General features: G+C 41.1%; 1 protein-coding gene across 2 annotated transcripts in view; it reads right to left on the bottom strand.

The window, feature by feature from the left end:
- The window catches only part of LOC122806915 (inositol hexakisphosphate and diphosphoinositol-pentakisphosphate kinase 2-like), a 1,544,141-nt gene that overhangs the window by 750,328 nt on the left and 776,356 nt on the right, over positions 1-17,457 (bottom strand). The window lies entirely within an intron of this gene.

Below are 17,457 nucleotides of genomic sequence, written 5' to 3'. Positions count from 1 at the left end.
GCAATGTTGAGTCCAAACACTTTTTAGATACCATTGAAGTTTCCTCATATGCAGTCTTGCATGTGGAATTAGCAGAATGCAGGATGCCATGAAACCCAAGGCCTGCAGATTTTTTCTTGCAGATAACTGGGTCTTTGTTGCCAACATTTTGAAATAAGTAGTCAGTTGTCTGTGTTTGTCTGGCATGAGATAAGCCATCTGGGCAGTTGTATTTAAGCTTGCACCCAGGAATATTATCTCTTGAGAGGGTACAAGTTTTGATTTCTTTTTGTTTACTGTGTACCCTAGACCTGTTAGTAATCTTTTTTACAAACGCCAGATACTGTAGTAGAATGTCCTTGTTCTCTGCTTGAATAAGGCAGTCGTCCAAGTAAGGATATATATGTATTCCTCTTTGTCTGCAAAATGCAATTACTGGTGCCAGGCATTTCATGAAGACCCTGGGTGCAGTAGATAAGCCAAAGGGCAGTGCAGAGAATTGGTAGTGCATTGAGCCAGCTGTAAATCTGAGGTATCTTCTGCATGATTGTCTGATTGGGACATGCAGGTATGCCTCTTTTAGGTCTAAAGTCACAAGCCAAGCCTTCTTGCCCAGCATGGGCAGAAGCTGCTGCAGAGTTAACATTTTGAATTTTGGAATATCATGGAATGTGTTTAGGATAGACAGGTTCAGTATTGGTCTCCAGGCTTTGTCCTTTCTGGGCACCAAGAATAGCCTTGAGTAGAATCCTAGTCCCTACTCTTGCTGTGGTACTAGCTGAATGGCTCTCATGTCCATGAGGGATGAACCTTGTTTTTGTGCCTCTGTCCATTGATTGTGTGGCAGGTCTGGCATACCGTTTGGCCTTGGAAGACTGTGAAAGTGGAACTTGTAGCCTTGTGATATGATATTTAAGACCCATTTGTCCTGGGTGATCATGTGCCAGTTTTGTGAAAAAAGTGCTAGTTTTCCCCTCAAAGGGGCTGCCAGAAGATAAGTGCTTGGTGCTGGCCGGAGAAAGTCATTGAGATTGTTTCCTGTATGGCTGTGACTTTTTCCTCTCCACTTTTGGAGGTTTAGGCCTGTATAAGCACAAACAAGATGGAACTGGAAACAATGAGAACGGACTCAACTTAATAGGCACTGTTTAATGTAAGCGCTTTCGGCTCAGTCTCTACTGATCCTTCTTCAGACAAACAGTGAAACAAACAGTTAAATACATTTCTTAACAGTAACAAAGCTTGATACATTTCTTAATTAGATAGTAATTCCTAATTAAAAGGGAAATGCTCACCACTAGGTACCAAGATGACATGTTTTGCTTATGGAACGGTGACCCTAATGATATTTCTTTATTTTTAGAATCGATTTCAAAATCCACTTCTTTTTTAGAATTCACCATGAAATAGGAGCTGATTCTATTAATTTTTGTTCAAAGATAAAGTGGAACACTGTTTCAAGAGTAAAATATTTAGAAAACCTACTTATTCAAACAGTTTTTTGCACTTTTCTAGTTGTCATCCAATTCATCAGAAGCGGGCTGTCATTAAGGGACAAATGGTTAGGCATGATTTCTGACAACTTGGATTTTGAATGTGAATGTGAGTTATTGCAAAGTATGTTTTTGAATAGAGGTTATCCAGGCCATCTTATTAGAGCTATTAGAACAGAAGTAGAACAAAAACGGCTGTCTGGACACTTTAAACCTTTATTAACAGTTAAAGTAGGACTTGATTTGCATTCTGAGGCAACTTACATTGATATGATTAATGAAGGTGTAACTGTAGATAGTCCCAATAACACCTCATATCAAACAAGTTTTTTATTTACTTATTCATTGGATCATAGAATTATAAAAGAAATATTGTATAAAAACTGGTCAATTATTAAAAATAATGAACATTTATTAAACACCTTAGGGCATAGACCAAAAATTACTTATAAGAGGGGTCCTAATTTAAAAAATATTCTTGAAAAAAAGCGTAATATTTGTGTACACATTCTAATATAAGAGGGATGTTTAAATGCGGTTGTTGCCAGCAATGTAAACATATGTTTCTTGGTCAAGCTTGTTTTATTAGAGATAAAAAATATGTTCTCAACTCTAAATACAATTGCGAAAGCAAAATTGTTGTTTATGCAGCCTTATGCCAACAATGTAGTGGGTTTTATATAGGGAAAACAGAGAGAAAATTTAGACAGAGGGTGTATGAACACATTTATGCTATTAATAAATTGGATCTCAATAATGCTTTAGCTAAGCATATTTCACAGCACCCAACCCATTCATTTAGGTTTATAATTCTTCAACAAAGAACTCTAGACATCAGAGGGGGACCTTGGCAATTGAAACTTGAGTTAGATGAACTAAAATGGCAAATATTAACTAATGCACAGTCTTATCCTGGCTTAAATGAAACACTGTCCATTAAGTGTATTTTAAAATTGCTGTCATTAAATAGGTAGAATAGACAACATCAGCCTATATACATGTTCATATTTGTATTTATTATATTATAGAAATAGAATATAAACATCTATATATATTTAATAATATTTTCATACTTTATATTTATTTATTTATATGGATTACTTAAATGTTTTAAGCTTAGAAATAACAATGGATGTAAATATATGTATAGATACACATTTGCATTCATGTGATATGAATTAATGTTTATCGTACTTGTTATTTTTATGGGTTTTACCTAGTAGGTCTATCATACAAATGAACATTTTTAGAGTAGTGAGTTTTCTGTGTCTATCTTGATTTATTAAGGTTTTTCATGTTTGATGTTTTATATGGTGAGCATTTCCCTTTTAATTAGGAATTACTATCTAATTAAGAAATGTATTTAAGCTGTTACTGCTGCTGTTTTCACTGTTTGTCTGAAGAAGGCTCAGTAGAGACTGAGCCGAAAGCGCTTACATTAAACAGTGCCTATTAAGTTGAGTCCGTTCTCATTGTTTCCAGTTCCATCTTGTTTGTGCTTTTACCAGTTTTCATCTTTTTGCTATTTGTTTAGGCCTGTATGAGTCTTGGGGTTGTGATCTGCCTCTGGGGTGTCTGTATCTGCCTCTTTGTGGCCTGTCTGACACTGGAAAGGACCAATTCTGTGTAGGCCAGTTCCTGCTAAATCTGGGAGGCTGTACCTGCAAGAAATCCTTGACTGTTTGCATAGACTTAGCTTTGTCCTCCATTTTCTTCAACACCTCTTCTGCTTTAACACCAAACAAGGTATCATGCTGTAATGGAGCATCTAATAGTTTTGCTTTAACATGATCAGGCAGATTCTGTTCTTTTAACCAAGCATGCCTCCTAATGACAGAACCTGTTACAGCGGCCCTGCAGGAGGCCTCTAGAGAATCAAAACCTGTATGCTTTCCCACTTGTTCAGCTGCATGCAATAAATCCTGCATTTCTTTGTTTTCTGCACATTCTGAATTTGTCATCATTTTCTGTTTAAGCAGTGACATAAGATATTGCTGATATTTAAGCATATGAAACTGGCAATTTAAAGGTAGCAGAAGTATAAATCTTTTCCCCCATCTGTCCAGGGCCCTTAAGTCCCTATCAGAGGGGATAGGGTTTTTTGCAATAGAAACCTTGACCCCTTTGAGACCCTGAGAGATAGTTTCTGGGTCAGCAGCAGGGTTTTTATAAAGAAATTTATGTGAATCAGGAACCCTGTAGTATCTGTCTGGCTTAACAGTAGCTGGTGGTAAGAGTCAGGAGACAGGCCGGACTCTGAAAATACCTGTGCTGAGGTAATAAAAGGAAGTCTCTGAGCCTTTACTTGGATTCTGAGTAATCTTGGCTCTCCCAGTGGAAATGCTCCCTCATAGTATGCAGGGTCTCCCCAAAAGAATAATCCTCAGGAGGAGAGGCTGAAGGGATAGATTCTTCAGCATCAGAATCCTCATAGGGAGGAAGAGAATATTCCTGTTCAGAAGAGGAATCAGAGGAAATGGAAACCTGATCTGAAGATTCATAGGTTCATAGGTTCATACTAGGCTATCTGCCCGAGGGCATTTACAAGCCTAGCCCATAGTTTTGTGGCTTACGCCACCCCTTTAGTATGGGGAACTATACCCATTATTTTGCTGTGCCTCTGTTGAGCAGTGACACTGAGGTAATCCCTGGGGTATATCTGCGATCTCCCATCCATTGGTCAAGATTTCTCTTGAACAAGGCCAGCGAGGTGCTCTGCCTCACATATACCGGGATTTTATTCCACAGCATAGGGAGTCTTTGGGTGATGAATCTATCCCTCCAGCACGTCCTATTAATAGCCGTGTCGAGGTTTAAGTCTCCGCCTTGTGGCTCTGATGGATCTAGATTTTTGAGGTGAAGCATATTCATCAATTCTGGGTTTGACATGGCCTTGTATGTTAGGCAAAGGTCACCTCTGAGCAGCGACTGAATAGAGCTGGAGTTCTTTCAGTCGGGCAGCATAGGACAGATGTTTGAGACCCTTTATCCTTTTGGTGAGGAACTTTTGTGGCCTCTCCAGCTGCTGCAAGTGTCGGGTCAGATACATTCCGAATGGGGCATTGTACTCAATCATTGGTCTGATGAGTGATGAGTATAGGGAGACTATGACCTCCCTTGATCTAGATGAGAATCCCTTCATGATAAGGTGGGCAATGTAGAAGGTCTTCCTAACTACTTTAGCTACATGGGTGTCGAATGACAGACTACTATCAACCTGGGTCCCCAGGTCCCTGATAACTTCTTCTGTACTCAGTGGATTGCCACCTATTTGGTAGCTAGGGGTAACCTTGTTTTCGAAGGGTATGACTATGCATTTTTGGCATTTAACTTTAGGCCATGGCTCTGGCACCAGTTATCCGTTTCTGTGAGACCCTTCTGAAGGATATCTGTGTCAGATGTGTTTTCTACTATGGCCCAGTTTGCAGTCATCTGCAAACTTTGTCAGCCATAACCCTCCTGTGTTTGCTTGTACTTGGAAAAGTAGATGCCAAACAAGAGTGGGCCCAGGACTGAGCCCTGTGGTACACCACTTGTGACAGGCTTTGAGTCTGACATGGCGCCAGCAACTCTGACCCTGTGGGTTCTGTCACTCAGCCAGTTTGCAACCCATCTTGTGATGTATGGGTTAACATTTAAGCTGATGAGTTTTTCAATGATACCCGAGTGGGGTATTGTATCAAAGGCCTTCGCCAGATCGAGGTAGGCTGTATGGACTGCCTTTCCCTCATCAATGGCTTTGGTGACTGTTTCAAAAAGTCAACCAAGTTTAGAAGGCATGATCTGCCTTTGACAAAGCCAAACTGGGATGGATCCAAAGTCTGCAAATTCCTATGTCTTTATTTATGAGGTCCATTATGATCCTCTCCATGGCTTTGCAGATAAGGCTTGTCAAGCTAATGGGCGGTAATTTCCAGGGTCGGTGGAGGTACCGCCTTTGTGAAGTGGGACCACAGTTGCAGTCGCCACTCCTGGAGTATCCAGAGGTAAGACTATGATTAAACAGCTGTCCTAGCTGTGGGTTTAATTCCTCGTTGAGTTCATGGAGCACACAGCTGGGGACACCATCAGGTCCCATGGATGCTGTGTTTTTGCTTTGGAGAGAGCAGTTCTCACTTGGGCGTTGGAGATGTTTGGGGGCTGCAATCGCTTGGTATAGATATCTCTCCTTTTGGGGAGGGGAGAAGTTTGCACTGAACCTGTCAGCCAGTATGTTGGAAATGTCTGTAGGATCAGTAATCTTCACATCATTTTGAACTAGTTCTGAGCATATCTGGGAGTTTCCTCCCAGGTTTCTAACATAGCTAAAGAAGGCCTTATGATTGTCTTTTGAGTCTTTAGCTATTTTTCTCTCAAAATTTGCTTTGGATGATTTTATGAGAGCTCTTAGTTTTTACTTATAGTGATCAAGGGTGTCTTACCTTTTAAGGATTTTGCTCTATCTTGTAGTAGCTTCCTCCTTTTGTTGTAGAGTTTGTTTATGGCTGGGGTCCACCAGAGTGGACGCTTGCCTTTGGTACAAAGAGTCTTTGTTTTGCTTGGGATTGCCTTATCCATGCAGTCCTGCAGGTGCTGGTAGAAGGCATTTGTAAGTGATTCAGCGGCTTGAGTACTGTTTTCCGGCTCGGGGCCTTAAAGGAGACCACACTAGTCTTTAGAAGTGTGAAGTCAGCTTCGAGAAGTTCTTTACTGTGGTCTTTTTATTTCAGGTGGGGTGGGATGAGGACCTCCAGCGAGATTAGTTTGTGATCTGATCTCACCAGTGAGGGGTATACTTCGGTGTTGAACATTGTGCTCCCATGTTCGTGATGATGAGATCAAGTATGTTTTCTCCTCTTGTGGGGATGGTGACTAGTTGTTCCATGGCATTTGAGTTTATGAATTCCAGGAACTTTTGGGCTAGGGTGTTTGGGCTTGAGTAGTGTTCCCAGTCTATATTAGGGTAATTGAAGTCACCTAGTATGATGGTGTTTGGTGATACATTTATCCTCTAGTGTTTTCAGGAAGGCCATGTGAGGTTCCTGAGTTTGTGAGGGTGGCCTGTAACATGCTACAATTTGCAGAGCAGTCTTGCCTATGGTTAATTGCACCTGGATGGTCTCCGATGCGTCGTGCGTTGCCACCAGTCTTGAGGTGTGGGTGTCTTTGATGAATATGGATACCCCCCATCCTTTCTTGGTATTGTCCGGATTTTGGGGCGGAACGCATGATAAGAGGTAAAACCTGATAGTGCTGGGGTGCTCTCAGGAGCCTTGAACCAGGTTTCTGTCACTGCACAGACATCGATGTTCTCCATACTGAGAAGGGCCTCGAGTCGTGCATTTTGAGATTTAGACTTCTGGCATTGAGCAGCATTACCCTTAGTTTTTTCCTTTTTGTGTTCTAGGGTGGTAGGTTTAGAATTTGAGCCTTGCCTAAAAAGGCACTATGGGGTGGCAAGAGCCTTTGCCAATATCCGGAATCCGGTGGTGACAGGTGCAAGCCGTCCAGCGTGGCTTGTCCAGCATGTCATCCCAGGCAGACAGACATTGGATCCCCTTTGAATGACACCAGAGTTTAAGCCAATTGTTAAAGCTGATCATCTTATCTCTGTATTGTGGCATCATTCTTGGTGAAGGTAGGATACTGCTCAAGGTCAGGGTCATACCTGCCTGGGCTACATAATCAGAGAGCTCCTCAATGTCTCTTTTCATGTAGTCCAAGGAGCGTCTCAGGTCATTTACACCAGCGTGGGCAAGGACTGAGTGATATTTGTACCTGCTGTTGAGAGACCTGAGTGCTTGCTTTATGTGGCGGACTCTAGCCCGACAGGCAGCTTACTGTGACCTTCTCCTTACTCAGTCTGGTGGCGGACGTCAGTGTGTCTGACTATAGAGTCACCAATGACTAGTGTGTCTGGCATTGTGTTTGGCCTTAAGGGCTGTGACTGTTTGACACTCTGACTGTGAGGTCTATGTGTTGCAGGTGTTGTGTTCTGAGGTGGTGGTTGTTTGGGTGTCTGCTTTGGTGGCCTCTGCTGTTTTGGTAGATTTTTGATCAGAGCCGAGTATGTCTTTGTGTGTTTATGTGTATGATTTGAGGTTGTGATGGTACTATGTGAGACTGGGTCTATAGTGTGTGTGGTAACCTTCTCCTCCTGACTGGTCTTGCCAGTCCTATGTTGAGAGAGCTCAGCCTCCAGTTTGGCCGTATAGTTGCATCTCTCGCATGTATTTGTGTTTTGTGGGAGGAGGAGAGGGTTGTCTGTGTACATGAGGCAATTGTAACATTGCCTCAATATTCCCAGGTTCACCAGCTGAGCAGGAGAGGACACTAGCAACTGATCCTCGACATGCTAGAAGGACTAGACAAAAAACTTTAAAAGAGATTCCGGGGACGTGGTGACCGAGAAATGGGGTTTGCCTTTTGGGGTGCTATCTATAAGAGTGCATTATCAAGGTAATAAGTACTGTAGGAGCAAGTGCTAGGTTTAACAGATAGAGAAAAGTCTACTTGGAGTCAAGTAGAGATGATCTTTTAGGTATTAGAGAAAGTGCTAGTAACAGGGATGCTTAAAGGTAAGATTGAAAAGAATGCACTCTGCAGTGTGCACTAGAGAAGTTAGATATGAAAGTAGGTAACTTGAGTTTTACCTGTTTAAAAGTTAAGGTTTAGTGGAGAGTTACTATTTTTAAAACAGCAAGATGGACTGAAAGGGTGGTTACTTTTGTATTTTGGTACTATGAAATACTGTAGGATGGCCAATAAATTTAAATAATTGAAGGGGTGGGATTTCAAAAGAGATGGTTTTGTGATTACTCGCATAAGCCAGTGAAAGTAGAGAGAAATGAGATATATGGTCAGATTAACATAAGAGGCGGGCAACTAGAAAGACAGTGGTATTTAACTAGACAACTTAAATGGGTGGGAGGGAAGGAAAAAATTCTGCCAAAAAATTCTGCCTGACTCAGAACAGAGAGAGCTGTGGTCTCTTTTGAAGTTTTAATATGCTGTTAAACAGAATGCAAGCAAAACACAAGGTAAAGAAAACAAAACTACAGTATTCAAAATATAGAAAGGCAATACAGAAATACAAAAAATAACAGCAAACTAACCTTTCCTTCACAGCAAAGTGTAGCAGAGTCCGGATGAGCCTATAGATATTCTATCTCTTGCCTAGGCCTCTTATCAGGAGGGGGATGGGAACCCCTGATCAAAGTAATTAGGTCTTCTGTCATTTTAAGCATCTGTTTTTTAGGCATGGTGGCCTGTCCAGGAGAATGCTGTACTTGTTTCTTTGTCTTTAGAGCTGCTTTAGTCTTTGCCTTTGAAGCTGAAGTTGGTTTCACATATAACTGTGTAGGCCTAAAAACACCCTCAGAAGCCGATGCCTGCGCAGTGGTTCCAGACCCATCTGAGGGAATAGTTTCCAAGTGTCCAATACCTTGAGTTTCCAGTGGCCTAGTCAGCTCCACGTGGGAGTTGGAAGCGGCCTGTGGCTCTGAGGTAGCGGGCATCAGGGGCTGCGAAAGCGCCTCACTGAGAACCGGCGATAGGGCTAGCGTAAGCCTCCTCGTCGGTTTTGGACCTCGGATGCCTGTCCTTTTCTTTTTCTTTGCGCTTTTTATAAACTCTGGTAGTCGGCTGTTCCGACGGCATTATATAATTGAATCTTCTACCAAAGTAATGAAATGCAAATTCGTACCGACGCTTAATAGTGCGTTGGTTAAATCTAGCACAAAACCGACAACTAGCAACATTGTAGTCAGGGCCTAAGCAAGGAATACAGTAAGAATGAAAATCCTTATGAGGTATTTGCTTCCCACAAGAAATACAATTATTAACTTTTTCTGACATCGGTCTGGAGCAAGAAAAAAGTTTCCCCAATGGGGTACTTAGCTTTAATGAAGACTTCGGATCTGAAATTCGAATGTGAAAATTTCAGGAGTCAGCTGACCGGCACTTGTGAACTGCTTTCGCTTCGGGCACCGCGTGGCAAGAAAGACTGAAGAAAATGTTGTCAGCTGCATCTTTTATACCCCTGGCGCACTGACGTCAGGGAGGAGGTGACAGCAACCAACACCGGACCTAGACTTTGGAACTCGGGCCGACTGCGGGCAGCCTGCCAGCAGGATAACCCAACTGTAATGACTGCAACAGTGAAACACGATGAACATCGGGGTGATACATTAAGCATTTGCGTTTATGCGATTTTACTGTATTTTATTGTAGCTGTTTGTTAATAAAGGAGTCACAAACTACTAGATCGAGGTTCGTTCTTCCAGAAGTACCTTTGCTTTTAACTATTACTTATTTATTTTGGCTGATGCCTTTTCTTGGGTATGTACATAACAGGAAGGCTAAGACAGGCACATTTTTGTATGCTATCTGGTGAGATGCTACACAGCCATCACTCTGACAAATGCTCCACCTGGGTCTAGGCCGAACATCGTCCCAAAGATTAAAGCTGTGACATCCTGCTCTGCTGGAAGAACAAATGGCTCCAGACTACTTAATCTTTTTCTCTTCAGCCAGTTCTATGTCAGACAGATGTTTGCCATTACAAAAGGGGACCGGCTCCTGTTTTCTTTTTTTTTTCTTTTACTCTTCTTGCTCTCTTCTTCCCACAGCGCTATTCCTTCAGATTTTCTACTCTGTGAAAAAGCTGTCACCTTTCTGGTGCAGTCATCAGTTTATGTTTAGAGCCTCAAAGCTGTTACTACAAATCTCTGTGGTAACACTGTGTAATAATCTTCTGAAGCTGAGGATAAAGGAATCCTAAAAACAGCCATGCAAACTAATGGCAGCTGCCAATGTTAGCTGCCTATTTTCTGTTCATTCCATACACAGTTGCCATCGCCCACCATTCTAATATATAATACATAATACATAATACAGCAATATCTTCTAAATATTTCATGAATCTACCCATTATTCCCTTTACAGTACCAGCAATACTTTAATAGTTCAGATGAATTACACATTTTTTTTAAACTTCCTCAACAGTAAACATACATACTGCAGTGATGTTCAGTGAGAGATACTCGTGTGTTCCTATCAGGATGCAAAATTTAGAAATAGTCTCTGATGAATTCAGGTTGCCACTGCATTTTAAGTCATGTAGATGTGTGAAATTCTAGTTCTTCCAAAAACAGAAAACTCTGTTCTTACTTGAAGACTGCAAGAGGCTGCAATCTTTTAGCCAAATTCCATGATAATGCTACTTTGCTGAAGAGTTTTGCTGCAGGTTACATAATTAATGAGCAGGGTCCAAAAGGTGGATCATAGGTTACAGGACTGTCCAGGCAGAATGATATTACATAGCTAATGGGCAGATCCTATTAGGAGTGTTGTGCTTCCAATTTGCTGCAGGGTTAACCCCAGGTGGATATGTACAAAAAACATTAACACTGAACTGACTCAAGCAGGTGCAAAAGTTTGCGGAGGCGTGAATACCTTGTGTACCTTGTAACACTCTGAGTGAATGGGAATATACATAAAAAATTCTTGTCATTCCTGGATCACCTGATGACCTCCACCCTCCCCCAGTATCATTTCAGAAAGTACAGTTGCGTACATGCTTACCATAACAGCAGATGTCCTTTTCTTCACTTTCGCAGTACTCTTCACCTCACCGATCTCCTGCAAAGGATACCCCACATTCAGCCAGTATACCAAAGCCTTTAGGTCTTACAGGCACTGTACATCACACACATGTTCCCAATGCAAGAAGTAGGCCATAAAGGTGACATACAGATGCTAACACTCAGAATTGAAAAAGCCCCAGGACAACAGAATACCCTCAGCGACAAAGGAGAATATGTGATTCCAAATGGAAAAACGAAGAAGGGCACCTCGGCCAGAAGGGCATAAAAAACAAAGGGCAAGAGCTAGGACAAAGGGAGAAAGGAGGGAAGGATTGAATACCGCAACAGGAAACAGGTCACCTTCTGTTATGGTAAAATTTTATGCAACTGTACTATGTCCTTCTTTATCACTGTTGCAGTACTCTTCACCTAAGATAGAGTACAAGAGCGTAAGACGAAGTCTAGGAAGAGGAAGGCACAGAACAGCCATCTACAAACCCATGCAGGATAGCCCTGGCAAAGCCTGCCCTGGTCCTGAAAATGATATCCAACTTATAATGTTTAGTTAAAGTATGAACACAGGACCAAGTGGAGGCCTCAAAGAATGGAGTGGTATCCAAACCCTTGAAAAAGGCACCAGTGGAGGTTCTCGTTCTAGTAGAATATGCCTTTACAGATGAGGAAGGACATTCACCATGAAAAGAATAATAGAATGGTACAGCCTTATAAATCTAAGAGGAGCTAGTTTGCTTAGAAACAGCCAAACCCAAAGTTGTTGGATAAAAAGAAACAAAATGTTGTTCATATTTTCCTTTAACTTTAGCTTTATCTAAATAATACCTGAGCTGTCTATGAAAATCCAGGGTGTGAAGAACCTTCTCACTGGCAGACTGTGGAGAAGGAAAAAAGGAAGCAAGATAAACAGACTGATTAGGGGACAAATCATTAACCACACTGGGCATAAAAGAAGAATTAGTATGAAGAGACACAGTGTCTCTATGAAAAACTGAAAAAGGAGGAATAGCCAAAGAAACTGACGTTCAGACAGTCACTTGGCAGAAATGCCATATGACGAGTGGACAGGTGAGGATGGATGACAGATCCCTTGTCTTCTGTGAGAAGATCCACCCACTGAGGTAACTTGTGGTGATTGCCCCTGGCCAAGTGGGAAAGAAGGGGAATCTATGCTCTCTGGGCCAAAGGGTCACCAGCAAGATTTTGGGAGAGTCCTGCCTGATCTTGTGCATAACTCATGATAACAGAAGAAGTTGGGGGGGTGCAGAAATATTCATTTCCAAGGATAAGACAGAGCATCCACTTTCCAAATCAGAGGACTTGGGACTGTGGAAGAGTATAGAAGAAGTTTTCCATTCAGAAGGAAGATGAAAAGATCTACCTGTGGTATACGCCACCGATGGACAATGTCCAGGAGCACATGTCTGTAAAGCACCCATCCGTGAGCTTGTGTTCTGGACATGCTCAAAGAGTCTGCCACTAGATTATGCTCTGAAGGAATGCAAACTATCTGAAGAATCACTTGATACTGGGCAGCTAGATCCCAGACCTGAAGAGCTAGTCTGCAAAGGAACTAGGACCTCTTGTACTACTACGTGTTCACATACCACATCAATGCGGTACCGTCTATGAAGACTTTGAGGGGCCTGGAATGAAATTGGAATGAAAAGCCAAAAGCAGAGCCCTTGCCTCTTTTATGCTGATATGGTCTGACCTCTGATGAGGAAGCCAGAGACCCTGGACCTTTAGGGGGCCTCAGGTAGCTCCCCATCCCACATCTGAGACATCTGTGAACAGCACCTGAAAGGGAATTAGAGCCTGAAAGGGAAACCTTGGATTGAAAGAGAGTTGATGAATACACTACTGTAGCACAAGCTTTATTAACAGGAGAGACATACTTAGTTTTCTCCTCCTTTTCCTATGGATATCCACCTGAAAAACCCTCAAAGGGTCAAGACCATTGGTGAGACTCAATAACAGTGGTAGGGAATTCCTCCCTTACTAAAATCTGAGGAATTCTCCACAGTCCCTTGGATACTATCAGCCAAGGTTCCTGCTCAATGTCTGGTGCATATGTTGGAAAAGCCTCCAAGGACGTGCAAGAATTTGGTTCCATGCCGCTCTCCAATGAGGTCATAGCAGAGGAATCTGAAATAAGCACTGGATGGTCTTTAGGGCTTTCACTAGCCTCTAGACAGACATCCAGGGGAAGCTGGACATCAACAGCATCAGGCCTAACCTTTTTGGCCTTCTTCTTGGCAGACGGCTGGCCCTCAAGATGGGAGGATTCTGAGATAGCACCCTGAGCCGACAAGGAGGAGAGACAACTATATAGGGTCTTAGGCACAAACACCTGGCAGATAGAACACTGCATATGGTTGTGGGAATCAACCAAGCAAAAAAGACACTGGTCATGATGGTCTTTATGGGGAACCTGCCTCCCACACTGGCATTTTCCCTTTCTGGGTGACATGAACACAATATCATACAAAAAGAGAAAATATAGAAAATAAACCCCAATGGGGCACTTACCTGAAAATAGCTTGGTAATCAGCACAGCAGAAAGGTATTCAGACCGGGTTCAGAGTGGTGGTAAAGAGGTTCTGACTATTTACATCTATATGTCATCTTTATGCCTTACACCTTGTGTGAGAAGTATACATGTGATGTGCGGTGCTTTTAAGGGGTCTACTTCAGGTGATCGAAGTTTCAGAATATCAATCATATGGTCGAAGACCAGATACTCGAAGTTCTGAAACACTGAATGTTCTGAATGGAGATCGCTGTACAGCACAGAGTGGGAAATTTACCATTTCCCTTGCTGTAGTGCGATCTTGGAGTTGGTATATTTAAGTAGCAGGGGGGTGTGGAGGGCATAGGGGGGGTTGTCCCCCTGCAAAAAAGTAAAAGAAGACTTCTTCTATTTTTAGATTTTTTTTTAATTTGATGTTCGATGTTTCAGAACTTTGATCATCTGATCTTTGACCTTACAATGTTCGATGTACTGAAACTTCAATCATCTGAAGTAGACCCCTTGTAAGAATTACAGGCTTTGGTATACTGGCTGAATGTTGGGCAATCCATGGCAGGAAATCCCTTAAATGAATACTGCAATAGTGACATGGAAGGACATCATCTGTTTCACTGCCTCAAGTAGGGGAACCAATTAGCAGTGAAAGCTGGATGAACAAGGGCTGTCCTTTGCTGAAATGTACATGTACAGATGTGCAAGTATAAAAATAAGCTGATACATGCAAACAAAAATGGTTTCATAATGAATATCATTGGAGTCAAAAGGATAATCAAAAACTGGGGCTGCTCAAATAATTCCTTTACCAGCATTGAAGGAGGAGAGAACAGAGTAAGGCTCATGTTTTGAAGCTAAGGTAAGTTCTTGTCTTCCCAGACCTAAGACTTTAACACCCAGTCTAAACACCAGAAAAATTAATAAAGATGCAGAGGCACAGCTGATTCTTGTGGTGCCTGGTGCCACTCACCTGATCAAGCACCCAAATGTTTTCAATGTGAAAGTGCAAAAAAAAGTTCAATACAGTGCTCTTTAACTGTGCAAATCACCAGGTTCTAACATTTACCCCATGCCCATTATGGTCTCTATGTGAAAGAAAGAAAAAAAAGAAGGCCCCTTTGATCTTGGTGCTCCTTGACAGTAGAGAAGCACCAGGTCCAAACAACTACCCTATGCCCCTCATGCATTTGACATGAGAAAAAAAAAGAAGTATCCTTTGAGCTGGTGAACCTCAACATTAGAGGAGTTCCATGTCTTAACATTATTATGCTCTGTACATGACAGTTAAAAAAGGTACATTTGATCTGGTGCTTCTCTGTTCTACAGGAACACCAAGTCCTACAGCCCATCCTCAACCTGATACAATGCAACAGCCAAAACACACAAAGAGAGATAAAATAAAGAAAAAAGGAGCTGCCAATCACATTCCCAATACACTGCACCTGGTGCAGCTGCCCCCTTTGCTCCACTCTAGATACATTACTGTAAAAATGAAAGGCAGCAAAAGAAAGGAGTCTCCCAAAGATGAAAGATGATAGAGTCCTGCTAAAAAAATAAGAGTACAGCAAAAGTATATCCAGGTTCAACTGTTAATTCAACTTCCATGCCACCTGCTAGAACTTCATGTGTCTATTTTTACAAGAGCAAAATGTGTTAAGACAGTATCCCGTACTAATGCAAACAAAGAGACCAGTAAGACAGTTAGTAGCCTGTATAATGCTTGTCTGTATGAAAACGTAAAGTCTTAGTTGGTGATCAATCTGTACACAACCTGCACTTGGTGTTAACTGGAAGTATCCTATAGTGAGATGAACAGGATATCAATATAGGTTAAATCTGTACCAGATCTTAATGCCAAAGGTTCCAAAATAAATTATTACAGCTTGAACATTCTACCTCAATGACAAGGCATGGAATGATGTCAAATACCATTGTCCAAATGCCATTGCAGTGAACTGGGGCTATGGTCTCTCAAACCACATCACTGCATCCAATTTATATATGATGTTATGCTTTTTATATCTGTTCCACTATCATCAATTAAAATGTAATGGGTAATTAACCTTAACAGCATACATAAAATATGCACTCCTGTCTCTGGTAATAACCCATGCATGTCACATCCAAATAAGCTTTACACTGTAAAGCTACAGATTACAGTTATAATCACTGACTCCACAGGATTTTACCCATGTCAGACTGAACTCAGTCCTTTCCAGTGCAAACTTACCAACATGAATTAAAATTTAACCAAGATTATTTTATACACAAATACTCATATAATAGTCTCCAGGACAGCATTACTTCAAAAACACAGTACACTGTGCAGAGTCCCAAATAACACTATTGTTGGCTGCTTTTCCTCTGCTAAAAAGAGGCACAGGCAGTCCCTCTTCCTCAGATTTAAAATCTGGCTGATGCTTTTCCAGGGTGGATGGTTGCAGGTCGAGTTCAACAAGCTATTGCCTAAATAAGGACCTATATTTCATTTGAAGCTAAACACTCTGCAAATATGTATACACTTGAGAACAGGCTGAATTCCAATTTCTAACAGTTGTAGAATGTACACTCAGTGCAACTTAATTTTTACATTACATACATATTATACATCTTGCAAAATGTATGATTTGCAACTACATTTTTATGAAAAAAAATACATTTGCTTTAATTTAACATAAATTATATGCAGTCAACATGCTTCTTTTGGCCTGGGACTTAGCAACAGGTTGAATACTTTTGTGTCACTCACCTTGAATACAACTAGCTGCTCTGAAAAGAACTAGAAAGCTCCCTCCCTTCATGCCTCTGCCCATCATGATTCCTGTACTTCCTGTGCCATGAGACAGACATCAAGGAGTATTTGAAGAAAACAGTAATGGGCACAGAAATATTCTATTGATCATAAATTGCTCTGCACAACACCTTAAGGTTATTCTTCATTTGCCATTCTTAGCCAAAGGGATGGCTGGAAAAATAACTGAGATTTTTAATTAAATGGGTATAAAAAAACTTAAATAATCATGAAACCAGTTTCATGTCCCATCAATCTAATTAAATCTACAACTTAATGCAAATTTATTTCACTTGAAATTCCATTTCCAATCAAAGAAATGCCCAAATAATTATTTAGAATTTTAGAACCTGAGGCACAGGGCTGAAACAATGTTCTTCTCTTACTTTTTTTCACTGCATGAACTATCAGCTTTAACATATGAGGTATAAATATCTGCCATAAGAATGCTTCACCACCTCCTAGTACAATAATTTTGGACAAAAACAAAAATAATGGTGTTGCAAAGGCACCAAATCAGGGACATATTTTAAATGTTGCTCTTATAAACTTAGAAAATTGCTAGAATAATATGTTCTGCATTATCATGCATTTTCTGAAGGATATGAAGTCTGAAATATGTTTTATTAGTCTGTGACTCCAATATTCAATAATTTGCCAGAAAACTACAAATGTTATGACCACAAATGTTATGAGAAAAAAGACTAAAGATATGAGGCAAAAATCTGGAAATTCTGCACAATTCTGGACAGATGATAGGTATGACCCTAAGGATTTCCAGATGTAGTCAAGGGATCACAGGAAACAGCACATCTGGACAACAAAAATATAGTGCAATACATGACAGAATTAAGATGGCATCTACATTAAGCAGGGAAATAGGTGACAATTTGCTACATGTCCTAGAAAAAGAGAAGTTCCACTACATGCAATGTAAATAATTACTACAGACTTGCAGCTCAGATAATGTTTATGCTGTCCAGTCACCATAGCAAATTGTTGGAAAAGTGGAAAGGGCCCAATAAGATCCAACAGTTATGCCATGTGAACTGTTAATTATGCCAGTAAGAAATGAAAATGAATGCA

Source organism: Protopterus annectens, chromosome 7.part0 (assembly GCF_019279795.1).
Source record: "Protopterus annectens isolate FY-2018-M chromosome 7.part0, PAN1.0, whole genome shotgun sequence".
Classification (NCBI taxonomy): domain Eukaryota; kingdom Metazoa; phylum Chordata; order Ceratodontiformes; family Protopteridae; genus Protopterus; species Protopterus annectens.
The sequence above is the reverse complement of the archived record's forward strand: the minus strand, read 5'-3'. Positions and strand labels throughout refer to the sequence as shown.